Genomic DNA, 17,826 nt, shown 5'->3' with positions numbered 1-17,826 from the left:
ATATGTGAATATAGCCTTACACGGCCTTTGTTTCAAGTAATGAAAATCAATGCAGTTGCTACATATAGTTGCAAAAGATCCAGATCTGATGGACTCCTTGTGCCGGTCATGTCGCAGTGGCAGCAGCCACATTTACTTCTATGACTTGCAGTGACGGCCATGCCACATGTCCTCTGCTCAGCCTGAGCCTAATGAATGCTAGTTGTTAGATGACAGCTTCAGCACTGTTGTTGCCAGCTTGCCACTTGCTTCTGTCCAACACCCTCTTGACACTTGTCCTGGCTGACACTGTGTTTATATCACATTTTATAGCTGGTGCCAGGTTATGCCTCTTGTTAATCACTTTATTACTTGTTTTTCACCTCTTTGTGTTTCTGCTCAGTCTACCTCCTATTTATAGCATATGACGTTACTATGATAGCTTTGTGTAGATACTGTATGGATTGAGTGTTAAAGTGTGCTTGTCCTTTTCACCCGGGCCTGCTTGGTGGTCTTGTGCTCCTTGTGTGTTATACTATCAGGACAGAGGCTGCAGTATGTCCTGCACTGATTTGATGCTTATCTTTACATATGAACACTGTCCTATTCATGGTGTACTGTAGATCTCATGCTTGTATGACATTTATACTGTCATGTGCCTTCCATGCCACTTATCTTAATTATTTGGGATTTAACTGTACTTTAACATATTGCATAACATGTTACATCTTCCATTAACCCCTTTCTTCCCAGGCGGAATTATGCTGTATCATAAAATAGAATAACAAAATCATGTCTGAAAGTGGATCATTTAAGCTTTGACGTGTGAGGTCCTATTTGTTGGGCTATATTCACATGACTGTGATACACAGCCAATTTGTATCTGTTTTCATCAATCTCTCATAGATCAGTATTGAATTAGTTTTGAGAACAGGCTAAAATAGGACATATCTGATATTTTTTGAGGGAGCGTTTAGGACTGAATGGCCCATAGGGTTGCATAGATTTTAGTGCAGACGTGTAATGGATGTTTTTTTGCTGATTGTGTGAATAGAGCCAAAGTATCACATATGGATATGGGGTATGTCCATAAGTGTCTTATGCACAGCATCTGACCTGGCATAGCTGCAAATGCGGAGCATCGAGTGGGAGGCCAGCATGTCCCTCAGCCATTGCCAGGTTATTTGGTTACAGGGGCAGAATCTTTAGCTTAGGTGAAGGAAAATCTAGCTATGAGTGGTACCAAAGATCAGCATTCTGAAACTGTATTCTAGATAGTAATCTGAGCAGTATAAGCTTTCTATTAGGCCTGGCTCACATCTGCGTTCAGTATTCTGTTCAGGAAGTCCGCTTGGGAACGGAATACCCAACACATTAAGTGGTGAGCAAAGAAAGCACACGAACCCCATAGACTATACTGTGTTTTCTGCGCCGTGTCTGCAAGAGTCATGCGGAGAGGAAGGTAGTTTGTGAATACCAAACACAGATATGAACTGGGCCTAAGTTTTCCTTCACATAGTAGCTAAAATAATGCACTTGTTTTTGTATAAGTTATTTGTTTTCTTGTAAAGTTTTGTGTACCATAGTTACAGTTAGGGTATGTTCACACGGAGTTTTTTGGAGCGGATTTCGCTTCTTTTTTCCGCTAGCTAATAGTGGAAAGTAGATGTGAGCTGCGCTATCTTGTTGCAGCTGACTTGGCCACGGCATCCGGCATCCTCCCGATTAGGTCTATTCTTCGGGCCTACTCCGGAGCGGAATGTTGTGACTGGATGCCGGTGCACTGCACAGCCGCGTGGAAGTGTTCACACGCGGAATGCAAATTGCGCCGTGTGAACATACCATTATGTGTACCTTTGGGTTTGTTCTACATCCAACATCTTGGCAATAACTCTTTAACAATTGGTGATCGTACATAGTTAATGTATAATCAGATTAAATCACTTGGCCATATAACTCCCTATATAAATTAAAGGTACAATACAGGTCATATGTTGCTAAGACCATCCCCTGCACACTATAGCCTCCTGGGATGTCCATGGTATGCATGTATGTTTGTTGTGCACACTATGAACATTTTTCATGTGTGTTATGCAGGGATTTATTTTTTTTAAAATATTAAACTAACCAAAGAGCATTGCTGGACATGTACCACAGCTCTGCAAAGAAGCAATAGATGCCCATAACAATAGTACCCTACAATGCAGTGTGATTAATTTCCTGTGGGTGACCCTACTGACAGACTCCCTTTAACGACCTATAATTCTTCAATGTGCCACCCTGTATCTATGTGCCACCCTGTACGTGAACATACCTTTATGACAACATGCATTTAAGCATGCCCCTTTTTTTTTCTCGTTCTTCAAGAAGCTTATCCCTACCCAGCAATATGCAATCCCGCAACATAGGACTGCAATGATAATGAATGGGGTCATGCTGTGACCCCACAGTCATCAAAAAGATCCAACACTGTTGGATTTCTGCATTACCACCTTCTCTAAGGGTAAGTTCACACTACCGTTTTTGTCTGCTGCTCTGATTTGTCATAAAGTTCACAGCCAGGTTATAGTAAACAACATTATATAAGCTTCTTTCCGCCATGTTTGTTTACTCGCATCAAAACAAACAACATCACACAAGCACAGAAAGAGTGAACTAGAAAACATCAAAGTCACTCAAAGGGTCACTGCAAAGATAAGGTCCTCACTAGGTGCCTGTCAATACCTGAAAAACTATACCACAGAGAGAAAGACAAATATAAGTAGTTCCACACTCAAAATACAATATGTATCAAAGGTACTCCAAATTTTAAAACAATTCGTAATAAAGCTTCCGTCCTTTGTTTTTTGGGGTTTTTTTTTTGTTTTGTTTTTTATGCTATAGTATATGGGAATGGGCACCAGACAGAGGGGCCTCCTGTATACCTCACGTTATTAAAGGTAATGTCTGTTGCCCTCATCCTGGTACGGATGAGAGCAATGAACAGTTATAATGGTAATGTGAAAGTGCCCTGACTCTAGGTGCTACTGGCAGTGTACATTTTGCGAACATGACTAAATGTTGCTACATTGTCTTAGTATAAATCAGAGGGAAAAGCTCCTTGTAATATTAGTCAAATGCAGGCACAGTATGACCACATGGCAGGCTACGGATACATACAATCCCATAATATGCGTACACATGATGCCTACCTGCATAATATCTGCGTGTTCGTGTTTTAGGTGTATAACCACATTGAGCATTCACAGGTCATTTCACCATCATAGCTGTCCACATAAAAAACTAATAAAAATGGACAGAATATAATCTGATACTTATATTACTCTAGTAAAATTCTTTTCATCTGCTTGTCAACCATGCGGGCAGAGTGCAATGGCTGTTCACTTAATCTGTCCTTTATAATAAGGCCTGACATGATAAACCTACAAGACAGCCAATCCCCTCCAGTTTTATTGGGGTATCACCAAACGATAAAGGGCTCTGGAATTTAGTTCAAAGGAAAGTTTTTATCTTTGTAAACATCTGGTATTCCAACTAGGTTTATGAGGTTTGCAAGCTACAATTCTTTTTACAGGTGTCTTTAGATCTATTGGTTATATACCCTAATGTCCAGATAATTGACGCCAAATAGCTGGTTCACCCTGGAGCTTCTTTATATGGCTTGTTAGTTTTCTTTTCCATATTTTTATTATCATACTTATTTTTTTAAAATCTAACCAGACAGCAGAAGATCTTTTAAGAAGGAAAAGAAGGAAAATGCTACTCTTCGTAATCTATAGATTTAGTGCAAAATTAGGAGGATATGGACGTAAATGTTTGTATTTATGGCTACAGGCACACTCAGGTTTTTCCCTAGCATTTCTTTTTGCATAAAAGAAATGCCTAAAAGGGTTATGCTGTGAAAGAAAATGATCCAGTGTATTCCCTGCAGCGAATATCCTTACTAATATATTTGCAAGTCCCATGTCACTCCCATTCTCAGTATTGCATGCTATTAAATATATAACTTCTGGAAACCACCGTTAGACCAATTAGGATAGAAAATATATATTAGGTTGGTTGCAAATCCCACCAGAATTGTTGGCATCCACCAATACGGACAGCTTAACATGTAGGCTTTTAGGATTAGGCTTGGTTCACATCTACGTTCGGCATTCCGTTCGGGTAGTGCACTTGCCAAATGGAATACTGAATGCATTAAAAAGCGGTGAGCAATGAAAGCATATGGACCCCATAGACTAGGTCCGTGTGTATTCCATGTGGTGTTCACACAAGTCATGTGGAGAGGAAAGTAGTTCTTGGAGTACTTTACTCTCCGCATAGCTTCAGCGAACACCGGAAAATACACGCTTTTTAATGCATTCACTATTCTGTTCGGGAGGTCCTCAAGCAGACTCCCCGAAATGGAATACCAAACGCAGATGTGAACCAGTCCTTGCCAGGCATGGACCAAAAACATCACTAGCGGCAATGCTGTATCCAGCTTGAGCTACATCATGCAGTGGTGTGACTAGGAATGGCGGGGCCCCGTGGCGAACTTTTGACATGGCCCCCCCTGACCAACACCGATGCCGAAGACCTCGACCGACCCCTCTTACGCATTCCTGCGCGTTCTGTTATGCCCCATAGTGGCCCCTGCACACAGTATTATCCCCCATAGTGGCCCCTCCACACAGTATTATCCCCAATAGTGGCCCGTGCACACAATATTATCCCCCATAATGGCCCCTGCACACATTATTATCCCCCATAGTGGCCCCTCCACACAGTATTATACCCCATAGTGGCCCCTGCACACAGTATTATGTTCCACTGTGGACACCCATAAACAATTATTATACTCTGGGGTCTTTTCAGACCCCAGAGTATAATAATCAGAGACCCAGGGGGAGAAAAACAAAAAAAACCAAAACACTGCTACTAACCTATCTCCCGGCTCCTACGAAGTAGTCCATTTTCAATGAAGTCAGACGTCACATGACCCGGGACGCAGGCCGGGGTCATGAGACGTCAGACGACTAGGCTGAAGCCTGCCCGGATCGTGGAGAGGTAAGTAACATGTTTTTTTATGTTTCTTACCTCTTCCGGGCCGCTGATCATTCTACTCGGGGGTCCAAAAAGACCCCCGAGTATAATGATAGCAGCAGTAGCGGCTGTCGCTGGGCCCCTAATGTCCCGGTCCCTGTGGCAGCTGCCTCTGCTGCTATGGCGGTAGTTACGCCACTGACATCATGGCTATTTAGGATATCCTGATGGTCATATAGTCACACATTTCCATGACCTTTTAATAAACTTACATCATGTTGTACATCCGTTAAAATATCAGAGAATAAAGCACTGAGGTTGGCAATGAGTCCAAATTCAATGAAGATTATATTGTATAAGAGGAACTTGCTGAACCAAGCACCCATGAAAAAGGAAACTGTCATTAGTCGGAAATGATATTTAAGGACAAATCTTCTTCAAAGCCTGAGAAGTAGCAAAGTATAAGGGTCAGTTTTAGTCTTGTAGGAGTAATTGTACCCCATAGAAAGTAATATTCATTGGAAAGGAATGTGCTATCGAGGGCACCTCCATCCCAAGTTGTTATGGTTGTGTACGGGCTCTTGACAAATCTGTAAGAACCATCTCTTCAGTCTTCAGGAGTCTTACTAGCTATTTGAGTTCAAAGTGTCATTAAACAGTTCTTCTAAGTCATTGCTGACATGATCCTTGTCTTTAAGGTATCTGGCTGGAGTCTAATTGACAGATCTGGGAGAAGCCTTTGCTGGAAATGGTGACATACTGACAGTTAGAAATGTAGAAGTCAGAATTTGGTGAGTGTAGGATGAATGAACTTTCTTCAAAGTCCGCAACATATTTGTTATATTGTATAGCACCGTCATATTCTGCAGCGCTGTACAGAAGTGGTCAGCACTCCCATAAGTCCATGTCCCGAGGCATTTACCAGCTAAATGACGATTGGAGCGACTCAACACTTGCATTTTATTTCTTTGCTCCAACTGGTGCGGCATGGATAGAATTTACTATTAGTTAAAAGGCAAGGCATCAATATCAGATAGTTAGTTAGGTTTCGATTTTCCTCAACCCAGTGTCTCCAGTGGCGACATAGCACTATAAGGGCATTCTCCTTATTTTAGTGTAGTGCACAGTCTGATATACAGTATACACACTTAATGGTTATTCAGTTCAAGTGTCTCAAAATGACCATTATCTATCTTTTGTCATTGTCCTACAGTGCCACTAGGACGCTTAATAACTCATTGATGTGTCCTAGTCCTAGCTAGAGGATCTGTCTTCTTGCAGGAACGTGTATTCTGTTCATTGACTGCCTCTTGACCCTTTCTGGTAACCATGCTACATTAGGTGTCATTGAAAAGTATGTTCCTTTTAAGTTCCTCTAGTGTAAGTCCTATGTTCTGTAGCTATATAGTGAACTTTAACCTCTTGCAAATGGTCCTGTTTATCTGCTCAGGCTTTATATAGATGTCACACATCAGATGTCACATTTGCACCCACCTCGATGACAGAAGGGTTTCTAGCCTGCAGATCTACCCTACTGTTCTAGGTTCTTCTCCTTGTTGTTCTATTAATATTGTGGGTACAATGACTAGAGACATCTAGTAAATAAAGACATGGAAAGCATTTTTAGAGAACAGCTGTTAGGGCTTATACACACAATGGATCGAAAGGCCATTTTTAGCTGCTGCTTGCATCCGTTTATCTTCCCTTCCATCTTTGTTGGTTGAGCGTCATCCATTTTGCATCAGTTTTGTAATTGTCGATAAAGAAAAAAAAATTCTTTGGCTTTCTTTTTGACCAAATACACCGATCCATTCATAACTGATTTAAAATGGACATCAATCTATTTTACGTCAATTAAAAACGGATCCATTCATTTCTATTGGGTCTGTGTCACTTTTTTGATGGTTGTTAAAAATGATCAGTCAAAAAGGACAAGTGAATTAATACATTGAAATCTGTGGTTCTCAAAACGGCCATCATGTGAATAAGGGTTTGATCACATCTGCGCCCGGCACTCCGTTATGCAGGTTTCCGTTTCCTGCATAAAGGAGACGGAAACCTGCAGGATTCTTTCTCACCCATTCATTTGAATGGGTGAGAAAGCTGTCCGGCCGTGAGCTGCGGTGAGCGTTTTACGCTCTCCGCCGCGAAGCCGGGTTTTTTAATCCGGACACAGAGTCGGACATGCAGTACTCTGTGTCCGGATTAAAAAAAAACGGTTTCGCGGTTTTCGTTCACGGCCGGACCCGGTCTGTGCTTTCCGTCTTCTTGCATGTAGAAGACGGAAAGCACAGAACGGAGTGCTGAACGCAGGTGTGAACCTAGCGTCAGGGTGGCCATACTCTTTAGTCTAATACTGATGAAAATGGCCAATTTCCACCAATCTATTGTATATAGGGTGAAATTTAACAAGCGATTGGTTTAGCTGACAGATGTCTTTGGGAAAAAACACTGACGCTAGTGTGAACCCAGCCTTATAAATTTTCACCTAGTTCTTGACTGTAACTAGTGTTATTGAATATGGTCAGTCTGACTGTAACAACTCATATAGAATACAATGTGTATGGCTGTGTTGGCGTAATCATCATTGACTAAATAATTGGTCATTCAATTGTTGTTCAACTATCAAACGATATCAATCTATTGACAAGCAATACATGTATAGGGTTAGAAGACTATGGGCATTAAAGGGTTATTCCTTTTTCCACAGATCACTGGAGAGATAGGAGTAATGGAGTAAGTCCTGGTCCCTATGGCATGACTTACAGGAACAGCAAAGCCATGCTACTCTATACAGTTTCCACAATAACCATAGAGGTGAACTGTGGCTCTACGGAAACAGTGTAGCTGAGTGGTGCTATGCTGCTCCATGGCTATGAAAACAGTATAATTAAAATGTGCCAAGATATTTCCATAGCTACAGTTCACTCCTATGAGAGTTTTTGAAATTGCAACAAACATAAGCTGAGGCTTAAAAGCAATTATTCCCATATCAACATGGGTTTGCTTAGGCAGGAATAGTTATTTCAGATAAGGATTACATGGCAATTCTGCTGCGACTCCCATCCCGGAGCCAAAGATCACTGTGTTGTTCTGTGACATTTTCCCTTCTGTTAGTGAATGGAGTCTCACTGCAACCTCAAGGGTATCGCAGGGCACCTTGACGATCTTTGGTTGCGCAAATGGATTTGCAGCCAAAATTGTAATGTATCCATACTTAAAGCAAATGTTTAGACCACTTGCAGATCTGTCTTAATATTGCCATGTCCAATATATATATATATATATATATATATATATATATATATATATATATTTTACACACACACACACAACAACTTAAAGCCAATTCCCATTAAGCAGCAGATGATACTGTGTTGGTTTTTTTGATGGCCACATAAATCTTTCGGCGATATCAGTCTTCTTCGCAGTATGGCTTGCTAAACAATTTGCCTACTGCTGGCACGTAAATGCAAACTCCAAAGCAATTCCAAGTCAAAGTCAATTAAACTGCCCTACATGTTTTCATATGGGAATTTGCTGGAGGACTTCTATCCTTTAGTCCATGGAGGGTATGGAGCGTAAACTTCATAGCTGGAATAGGCAGTTTGCTGCAAAAACAACAGGGGCTGGATAGACTTCATTGCTGGAGAGGTTCAATGGGAGGTGAACTTGTGCCATTTGTTCAGTACATTTATGTGAACACTTACCCCTACAAACCCTTTGTGTCCAGATTGTTATAGCCAGATGTGGGAGGCCAGTAGACAGTTTTATGAGCTGCTCCTATAGCAGAAGGCAATTGTTTGTTTTTATATCAGCGCCTGTATCAGCAGGATTGAGTCCACAGAATTAGGTTATGGTAGTTAGGAAGGGCAGAAAGGGAGTTTCTAATAATATGACCCTGTTCCGTTTTCTATCTCAATGACTTCTCAGCTTTTACTTTCCATAAAGCGGACCTTTACATCAACATGCAACTTTAAAGCAAGTAAAATACAAGACCCACTGCAACCAGCAAATGCTGCATTGCAGAGAAAGCTGCAATGAGTGCAGAACAGATTGCATGTAATACGTCACTTAGAGTCAATGTGACCTTGCTAATATGAATTTTAACGACTTTTTTTTTCTCTTCTATATGTGGCATTTGAATGGTTAAAAAAATAAGATTTTATTCCATACAGCATTTGTAAGGTCTGAATATATACCATATTTCTGTTCCATCAAAAAGTAGGGCATGGTCTATGCAGCACTTGTCTGAGTGAATCAGTAGTGTAAATAGGGCCTAACTCTATCCATCCTATAATATCAGAACAGCTTTGCTGGAAACCCCCATCGCCTACAACTGGACCCTGATCAACCTAGACACTACATGTGAGCAACAACATGGAGGGAGGGTAGCCAGGGAATGTTAAATACCCCATGGTTGTCCAGAGAATTCATCGCCAAACATAGCCAAGGGACGATAGACTAGTTATAGACCAGGCTATGGTCTGCTGACAGACAGCAGGGAAGTCAAGGGTAATTGAATTTGTCCTGGATTGCATATAGGCTATTTTAAAGTTGCTTACGCTAGGTTCACACCTGCGTTCGGCACTCCGTTCTGTGGTTTCCGTCTTCTGCATGCAAGACAGGACTCATAGATTTTCTCTATTGTTACTTCCAGTTTTTTTACATGAAAGTGCTGAATCAAATTTAAAGAAAACTATATGTCTTAGGGGTCGTTCACACTACCGTCGGTTTCCGACAGGTAGTGTCCGCTCAAAATCTGGCACGAACATTAGGAGCGGACACTAGCTGTGTCCGTGACACCTGTCATTTATTTAAATGGGCATCGGGTGCGTTCTTTTGCACTCCGTGCCTGTCCTTCCCTGTCCGCATGTAAAGATGTCCGACTTCTCAAGCGGACAGAAGAACCCTACATGTCGGTACACAGCTAGTGTCCGCTCCTAATGTCCGTGCCAGATTTTGAGCGGACACTACCTGTCGGACACCGACGGTAGTGTGAACGCCCCCTTAGATATCAGAATGTCCTTCTCTTTGCTAACCTGCCATCAAATACGGTAACAAAGGAGACCTGGCTGATCTGCTATAATACACAAAATAAATTGTAATCTGGGTAAAAGTGGTGGTATCTGACGCCACGGTATGGTATCTATACAGTGCACAGGAAGGCACATTATAGGGAATGAGTTTTGAAAATATAAATTATATTCATGCAAAGTTGTATCTGACACCGCCAATGCTAAAATCAGATTATGGTATATAAAATCAAATATGGGGCCATTTTAACCATATGGCAGAAGGCGCATCTACATTGGTCCCTATTTATAGTGGGGGCCCTTCAGCTGACCTGGATCTCGCAGGAGAGTCCTGTATTTCAGGCAGTAGGTAGTAATTTAAACTCTAAGAATTCAGTTGAATACAATGGTGGAGTTACATTCTTCACTACTCAGGCTTTGGCTAATGACGTCTGAAGCAGGGAGGTGCGATGAGCACCAAGTCGGAGACAATACTACAGCCAGTGCCTGCAGGCTACTCATTGGGAATGGTCACTTAGGGGGCATTATGTAGGGACTAGCTGAGGGAATACTATATTAAATGGGCCATGTTCAGGGACGTTAAATTATGTTGGGGAGCACTTATGAAACCTCTAAAAACAGCCTTGGACGTATATGAAAATACTGGTTACTGTTCAGCTGAATGGTAAGGACCGTTAAGCTCAAATGTAGGGTTAATAGTAAAAATGAAGTAATGTAATGGATGCTGATAAAGCTGGCACTATGCAGATACAGAGTGGCATTGTTAATAATGACCATTGAGAATGCCCCAGGTGTAGTAGACATTCCTAATGTCTGAAAGCTCCTTATCACTTACTGTAAAATGAAGCTGAGGAACTTAAATTGCTTAAGATTTTGGACTACAGCCTTCTGCAGGAAAGAATTTGGAAGGGTGGTGTTCAGTGAAGTGTATTATTTAAGGCTACCCACAGTGATGTCTATTGTTCTGTGCTGAATTGAATGATGTCATGTTTCATTTAAGACTCTTATCCTTGCTGCAGTCTGAAGTTCCTCACATTAAAGGGAGGGAGGACTTCAAGTAGTATTAGGAGACGGTGAAAGCCGGTTTGCGAGTCAGGTTTCTTCCAAACCTATTGTGCTTCTATTTCCCCCGGTAAAAGCTGACTCATGTTATATTCCATCGCAGTCATGAGCAGGTTGAGCTAGCAGAGGACTCTTGATTTACCTGAGAGCCCAGTGAGGTCATCCTGGCACAGCCGAGGGCTAGGCCTGATTTGTCCATAGAGCTCGCTGTAGGCCGGTAGGTCACAGCAGGCTGCTGTATTAAGAGAAGCTTTATGATGTGGGCCGGGATTTATTCATTCACTGTACAAGGACATTCCTCTGTGGTGAGATACAGTCAAACCCGCTCCCCCCTTCTAAGTACAATGCTGTTTGGCCATGTGTAAATCTTTGATAGGAAACAGAAAGCCTTTCACTAGATGACATTAACGCTTCCTTTAGAAAAGAGGCTTTTTCTTTTTAATCTTCATGTCTAATGGAATTTAATTATTAGAATTTAATCGCTTTATTTTTCTGATAAGTTATTGGTATTGGTTAAGGTATTGTATGCTCAGAATGATGACAACTGGTTTGGTTATGTTTCAGTAGTCACGTTTTTTAGTAGAGACTGTACCAACTCTCAATTCTTCTTCGCACCAATGTATTAAAAGAGGTTGCACAGGAATAAAACAAAACATGGCTGCTTTCTTTAAGAAACAGCTCCACATCTATCTGTCAGTAGTGTAATTCCAGATGGAACTCATAGGCAGATGTGTTATGTTCTTCGTATCCTGGACAACACTATTGAGATGTTAGTGCACTGACAACTCTTCCTCTAAGCCCCTACATACATGTATCATATATGGGCAGAGGGGCGTAAGCCGTGACCAGTTGCACCCACATACACATTGGAGAATTTGGTTGACTTTGCTATTATGTGTATGGACACCTTAATTGTTGAAAAGTATAATTAGAAATCTCCTAACATTACAGGTGGTCAAAGATGGATGTGTAGAAAAACAGTCCGCTGAGAACTTTTATGCCGTGTTATGCTTGGTGCAGGGCTTGAATGAGTGATCCTTAATACAAGGACTGAAGGACACCATAGAATTATAAAGAGGTACAAAATGATAATACCCCTATGTGTGGCCACCCAGTCTTCTTTCCCCTAATTGATACACCTAGCAGAAGATCAATATTTGACTGGGATACTTTTGGTCCAGCAGATGTAGGAATGCTATGGGATCACCTTCCAGCTATAGAGTAAATGTGTATGCATTATACTCTTAATATTCCAAATGTAGGAAAAAGTCCAAGCTATGACAGGTATTTACTAACCTAGTTTTCTGGCAAATATGGAAGTAGATGTGGCGCATCTTTGTTGTACAGTACTTTTTGCACCAGAGATGTACCCCATTGTTGGTTTCGAACCCCTCTCACCACTTCTTATGAAAGTGAGCCACGTAATAGAGACCAAGAGATGACAACGCAGGAATAACTCAACCTGATAAATTTACTATAATTTGCCAAAAAGCTACATGAAATGCTAGATTTTATTTCTGGCCTTGCGTGACACCCCAGAGTTAAGAGGCCAGGGTCTTGGAATGGTTTGGATCAAGCTGATTTAGGAAATACCAGTCTTAAGCCGGGGCCCCACGGGCTGGAAACACCACGATTTGCCCGCTGTGGAAACGCTGCGGGAAAAATCACGGTGTTTTAAAGTATCTGCAAAGTGGACGAGATTCATGTGAATCCCCTGCCCACTTTGCGGGAAAAAACACAGCATGGACACACTGCAATTTCCAAAACCGGCGCAGTTTTGGAAATTGCAGCATGTCAATTATACCTATGGAAACGCTGGCGGCTTCCCCGTAGATATAGTGATAACAGAAAGTCCGCTGAGGAAAACACTGTGAACTTCCTGTTCAAAGCACTGCGGGAAGAACCATGATGTGTTCCCGCTGCGGTTTTTCCCGCAGCGTTTTACCGCGGCGTTTCCGGTCCGTGGGTCCTTAGCCTTAATAAATTCCCTTCTATTTCTATCTGCAAAGTAACACAAAAGTATTCTGTTCTACTCTCAGCTTCTAGTGTTGGAAGTTTTGGTGTCTCTTGGGGGTGGGATCTGTTGTACGGCCATAAACCTGGACATATTGGACGGTCCTATGGTTGTCCAATCCAACCCTGCAGATGGTGGTTCCAAAAATGTTAATGCTTGTGACGTTTAGGCTCTCGTGTACACAACTTCACTCACTGGCCACTTTATTAGGTACACCATGCTAGTAACGGGTTGGACCCCCTTTTGCCTTCAGAACTGCCTCAATTCTTCGTGGCATAGATTCAACAAGGTGCTGGAATCATTCCTCAGAGATTTTGGTCCATATTGACATGATGGCATCACACAGTTGCCGCAGATTTGTCGGCTGCACATCCATGATGCGAATCTCCCGTTCCACCACATCCCAAAGACGCTCTATTGGATTGAGATCTGGTGACTGTGGAGGCCATTGGAGTACAGTGAACTCATTGTCATGTTCAAGAAACCAGTCTGAGATGATTCCAGCTTTATGACATGGCGCATTATCCTGCTGAAAGTAGCCATCAGATGTTGGGTACATTGTGGTCATAAAGGGATGGACATGGTCAGCAACAATACTCAGGTAGGCTTTGGCGTTGCAACGATGCTCAATTGGTACCAAGGGGCCCAAAGAGTGCCAAGAAAATATTCCCCACACCATGACACCACCACCACCAGCCTGAACCATTGATACAAGGCAGGATGGATCCATGCTTTCATGTTGTTGATGCCAAATTCTGACCCTACCATCCGAATGTCGCAGCAGAAATCGAGACTCATCAGACCAGGCAACGTTTTTCCAATCTTCAATTGTCCAATTTCGATGAGCTTGTGCAAATTGTAGCCTCAGTTTCCTGTTCTTAGCTGAAAGGAGTGGCACCCGGTGTGGTCTTCTGCTGCTGTAGCCCATCTGCCTCAAAGTTCGACGTACTGTGCGTTCAGAGATGCTCTTCTGGCTACCTTGGTTGTAACGGGTGGCTATTTGAGTCACTGTTGCCTTTCTATCAGCTCGAACCAGTCTGGCCATTCTCCTCTGACCTCTGGCATCAACAACGCATTTCCGCCCACAGAACTGCCGCTCACTGGATGTTTTTTCTTTTTCGGACCATTCTCTGTAAACCCTAGAGATGGTTGTGCGTGAAAATCCCAGTAGATCAGCAGTTTCTGAAATACTCAGACCAGCCCTTCTGGCACCAACAACCATGCCACGTTCAAAGGCACTCAAATCACCTTTCTTCCCCATACTGATGCTCGGTTTGAACTGCAGGAGATTGTCTTGACCATGTCTACATGCCTAAATGCACTGAGTTGCCGCCATGTGATTGGCTGATTAGAAATTAAGTGTTAACGAGCAGTTGGACAGGTGTACCTAATAAAGTGGCCGGTGAGTGTATATTACAGCTCAGTACAAGTTATTTTTACTTCTAGGGGAGAATAACTCTGTAATGTGGAGTAGCGGGACGATATGACCGCACACAAAGTTCCTATCACACTGTAATATTATCCCATAGCGACCCTGTGTACAAACATAATGGAGAAAAATCTAAGCAAGAACACATTGCCATTCCAAAAATCCCTAGAAATAGCAAGCATTGCTACAATGTCAGTCGTGATGGTTTTATTGATTAGGAACCTGGACGGGTCACAGCTAAGAACAGATAAATGGCTGAATGCTTACAGTTCTACGTATTATTGAATTATTGTATACTTACAGTAATAACTTTTGGTATAGACTTTTAAATACAGTACAAGACCCTTCTTAACCTTCCTCAGCGGAAAAGTCAAAAGAATGTTTTATGCTCCGTCTGAAACTAATCCCATTTTCCACTGTCCAAAAATAAAAGCTGGGAATCCTATTACCATGTTCCACACAAAGCTACATAATGCATTATTCCCTATAACTTGGCTTTGTCAGGCTGTGTAGGCTTTGCCTTTCTCCTTGTCGTGCCTGACTTAGAAGACATGTTCACCTGTTTTGTATGGGCTGACTCAAGGCGTAGAATAAATCATTCACACATGATTGCATCCCTATAGGATACATAGGTGTAATTGTAGCATCATTCAAAGGGATTTCTGTTAAGCTATATATCCTTGCAAAGGGCGTAGCCTGTTAAGGGTGGGAAGTGGAGCTAAATTCATGGAAGACTGAAACAATAATGAGACTTATTTAGAGACACATGACATTTCCTTGGGAATGCGGCTATGCCACTTATTATTCTATTGTTTGTCTTTCTATATTTACATACAAATTGTATGAGGTGGGTGAAAGCTAAATGGGGGCATCGGTTATTCTAGTAATACAGGGAGGGGGAGAAATAGAATAAAAATAAAAATGTTTCCCATAGCAACCAATTAGACAACTTCTTAAAATGCTGCGTTCCTTTCTTAAGATAGTCTATTTAAAGGAGTATGTTCACATTTGCAGACATTTCTTTAACTGCATAAAAATTTATGCAGACGCTGCAGAAATAACCAGATACAGATGTAAGAGATGACAGAAACATTTACAATACATTTGCCATGTGTACATATACTAATAGTGTACCCTGGTGCACGACCAATAAGGCCTGGTTCATATCTGCGTTTGGTGTTCCATTTGGGTAGTCTGCTTGAGGGACCCCCCAAATAGACTATTCAACACATTAAAAAGTGGTGAGCAAAGAAAACACATGGACCAGATACACTACAATGGGGTCCATGTGATTTCCGCGCGGTGTCTGCACGGATCATGTGGAGAGAAAAGTACTTCAAGAACTACTTTCCTCTCCACAGGATTCATGCGGAAAACACACAGACCCCATTTTAATCTACGTGCTTTTATTGGTCACTGCTTGTGAACGATTTATTTCGGGGGGGCGGGGGGGAGTATCGAATGCAGATGTGACCTACTTAGTTTGGGTTTATATGGTACTGTTTTGTTGAAGAAATTACTATATCAGTAGACCAGAGCTTTAATGTATTTCTCTGCTTATTTTCCACCTGTGTGTTCTCTGTTGTTAATCCATTTTTCTAGGCATTGAAAAAGCCTACCACACACACACACACACACACACACACACACACACACACACACTACCTATACTTTTATTTGCCTCTGGATCAATGAAAAACTGATAAAACAAGGATGGCATCCATGTCTCTCATGGGCCCATAGACTAGAATGGAGCTCTGTGGACTGTAAAACAGACAAAAATAGAGCATATCACCATTCTAGGACTGGACATCTGCATGTACCCATGAATATCAATGGCTGTGCATGCAGTCTGTGACTATCAGGAACATTACATGTCCGACAAAATGCAGACGTGTGGATTAACCCCTAAAACAAAATAATCAATGACCAATGTATCCTTTTCTAATTTATGACAATTGGTCATTGCACTCGCAGGAACAAATTGAGGTATAGTATGAGCCCGTTAGATCAAGGTTGACTGAACCTACTGATCTTGGTAGGGCTGGCTAACCATCTAATGTGTATAAGGGAGTCCTGACCTGTCACCAACAGCGGATGTAAGGGAAGGAAACAAGGATAGGGATATCTCCATGCTTGCTCCTTTTGTTCTTAATAAGCTGCAGCCAGGGATTTCTGGCCGGGGTTTATTCCCTTCTCCCTGCTGACAACACATGCATGCTTAGCTAATCCAAGAGAGCATGTGAACTGTATGTAGGGATAGCTACTATCCAAATGAGTCTTGTGCCAACTATGATGTAATATCCATGGCCATTGGCCAGCTTTACTTGTCTAATAAAATACAAGTATTGTAGGATTTATAATTTTAAGTTACATCTCAGTCCCATTAATAGATATCACAACTGTCTTTGTTTTTTTCCCAGACAAAGCTACTGACATCCCAGATATGGTTTTCCTTTAACAAATGGCTGTGACATGACCCCATCAAAACAATTGCTAGGGGGTAGTGTGTAATGAACAAACAATGTCAGCTGTGGTGTTGCTGGTAGGTGACCTCAGGCAGCTGAATTCAAGTAGCAATTTTTTAGTTGAGTTTCATCAGTACAATCTCCTTCTGTGGATGTAGAGGAAAGCATATAATGGTGATCTTTGTTTTCCTGCTATTCTGTCGCTGGAGTGGGAGCCGTCCACCACAAGGATACAGAGCGCTGCTTATATAGCAATTATGTCATTTTACTGTCCTTTGATTCACTGTCTTGTAATAAATATTTGTCCTCAGTCTAGGTGAATAGCTCATGTTATCTTATTGCAGTTCTTTTGTTGGTTCCCAGGTAGATCTGTCCTTTTCGGTAAAATGTAATGTGTCACTTATTGCTATGTGTATAGCATGTTCGTTCTTATCACTGGCCAGATAAAACACGCATGGTTTTTGTTAGACTTGACTAAATAAGCTCATTTTTTTCTGATTAAATAGAGATTACTTTGTTTCTTATGTCAGATACACAAATTAAAAGACTGAGAACAGAATAAATATTAACTACAGTAAATAAGTCCTTTAAAAAGCCTTACACGAAGTCGATGGCATTTACATGATCACTGACATGTAGATGAATAGAATGACCTGTTGTATGAACGTACGTATCCTTCTGTTCGTTTTCTAACATTATGTTGTCACCAGTAGTGGGACATAAGGACATTTTACAATGTTCATTCGGCCAATTCTTGGCTTAAGTAAAAGGCCTTGCGATCAGATGAAGGATGAGCCGAACACATTTCTTTTA

The 17,826-nt window shown here is 41.7% G+C and overlaps 1 protein-coding gene across 1 annotated transcript in view; it reads left to right on the top strand.

The window, feature by feature from the left end:
• The window catches only part of PLEKHG1 (pleckstrin homology and RhoGEF domain containing G1), a 176,177-nt gene that overhangs the window by 99,506 nt on the left and 58,845 nt on the right, over positions 1–17,826 (top strand). The window lies entirely within an intron of this gene.

This window comes from Leptodactylus fuscus, chromosome 3 (assembly GCF_031893055.1).
Source record: "Leptodactylus fuscus isolate aLepFus1 chromosome 3, aLepFus1.hap2, whole genome shotgun sequence".
Classification (NCBI taxonomy): Eukaryota; Metazoa; Chordata; class Amphibia; order Anura; family Leptodactylidae; genus Leptodactylus; species Leptodactylus fuscus.
The sequence above is the reverse complement of the archived record's forward strand: the minus strand, read 5'-3'. Positions and strand labels throughout refer to the sequence as shown.